Source organism: Triticum dicoccoides, chromosome 5B (genome assembly GCF_002162155.2).
Source record: "Triticum dicoccoides isolate Atlit2015 ecotype Zavitan chromosome 5B, WEW_v2.0, whole genome shotgun sequence".
Taxonomy (NCBI): domain Eukaryota; kingdom Viridiplantae; phylum Streptophyta; class Magnoliopsida; order Poales; family Poaceae; genus Triticum; species Triticum dicoccoides.
The window spans coordinates 18,514,533-18,516,420 of record NC_041389.1 but is presented as its reverse complement, the minus strand read 5'-3'; the positions used below and the strand labels follow the sequence as shown (position 1 = coordinate 18,516,420).

At 40.5% G+C, this 1,888-nt stretch overlaps 1 long non-coding RNA gene across 1 annotated transcript; it reads left to right on the top strand.

The window, feature by feature from the left end:
• Positions 1-1,437, top strand: LOC119305041. Its single transcript, XR_005148522.1, has 3 exons — positions 1-209; positions 287-349; positions 1,184-1,437. It is a non-coding gene; the product is annotated as an uncharacterized LOC119305041 (long non-coding RNA).
• The last annotated feature ends 451 nt before the right edge of the window (positions 1,438-1,888 follow it).

The following is a 1,888-nucleotide window of genomic DNA, read 5'->3' as shown; positions in this document are numbered from 1 at the left end:
CGCTGTTCAACCATCAGATTACCATGTCTGTATTATGTGCCAGTGTAGCTGTACTGATTCTTTGGTTTTCATCCGTGCAGCAGAGGACAAGGGCGTCATGGCCAACCAAGGCGCATGGTGCTCGCAAGCGATGAACAGAGGTTGTTTGACATCAGCACGGAGGAGGAGGACGGGCACGGACGGAGGACAGAGCACCTCTCTTCTTCCAGGTTGTTCTCCTTATCTTCACTTCACTTAATGTATGTGCCTGTGTTGCAGCTCACCCATGGTCTTGTTTGTCTTGCAGGTTAGTGAGCAGCTTCAGGAGGAGCTCAAGCACGACCACCAAGAGGCACCACCGCAGCAACAGGTAGCACGTCCATCTCTACCTCTCTCTCCCTCTCCTCCCAATACTTTTTATTAGATTATGTTGAGTACATTCTGAACCCCCTGATGTGACACAAGTATATGCACATGCTATGATTTAAGTGTTGCTTGTGTATGGCAAATAGGTTGAGCACCCACCGCTGTTTGATACTATTTTGTTTAGGATTCTGTTCCCTATGCGTGTAATCTCCAGACCATGATCAAGCACACACACACGGTTGATTTGCATGGAACGATTACTACTAACTAAAGAAGGAAGCAAACTTCTTCACATAAAGGAAGATATGTCTGTTTTTGTAATATAAACAAATAAAAAAAAATTGTTTGCATACAATCAGATCATTCTCACTTATTAGTTGAGTTCTAAGTACGTAGAATCTTTAGTTCTTTGGTTATATTATAGTCAGAATTATACTGTGTGACAATCTTTAGTTCTTGGTTATATTATAGTTAGAATTATACTGTGTGACTGAGTTCTGTTGGGAGTGTGCATGATTTTATCCATAGCTGGCACTATGGATAGAGCTTTGTATGTAATCTGGAGTTGTTCCGTTATTGTTCTATCCATTTATTGGTGTTACATGTGTAGCCAGTAACCAGGACCTGCACTTGTGCCATGCATATTCATATAGTCTCTATTGTCTTGTATGAATATCTCATTTTAACTAGCTCGGCTAAAAAAGCTTGGTACTAGCTGAAATCTGTTTATCATTATATAAAGAATTGTCCTTAACTCCTTTACTATTTTTTTGAATGGAATATTCATATTATATTGGCTCCAGTTTTTCTGATTCTTCTCAGCCGATTCATGTAATAGGGCGACTGTGGAAGGCATGTTGTATTTCTGTCAGCCCAGTCCTGGCTATGTCTGTCCGTGAGTCCGACATTTGATCGCTATTGAAGGAGCTCCATGCTGAAGAAGAGAACACTTGTAGAGCTTGTAACATTACTTGGAGAGCTTGTAAAGTACTGTAGAGCTTTGCATTTGTAGAGCTTGTAAAGCATTGTATATGTTAGAGCTTGTATTACGTGTCATTTGTAGAGCTTGTAGTGAATTTGGCTATTGTTATTTGAATAATTATGTGTGTTTTCTTGCTACTTAAATACTGGTTATTTTCTTACTATGAAATTCAAATATGATGTCAAATTGAAATATGAAGAATCCGAGCCTAATAGCTGGGACCCATTTATCAGAACCTGACAAGTGGGACCTGTTTGACTAATGGACCCATTTTATATAAAAGAAAGAAAACTAAAACTGCTGGTACAAAAAGGCCATGGCCCAGAAAATAAAAAGGCCGAATTGTATGGCTTGGCCTGTGTAGTGGCTTGGCCTGTGTAGTTCACCAAAATTAGCAGCAAAAAAAATATAAATGGGTTGAATTGTTGGGCTCGGCCCATATAAAACACTGAATCGGACCGGGCTGATTCTTGTGCCACATCAGCTTGCCATGCTGGATGCCTACATGGTCTGGGGAGGTTGCTTGTGACCAAAAATTTGGTCGTGGAACCAACGACCTTT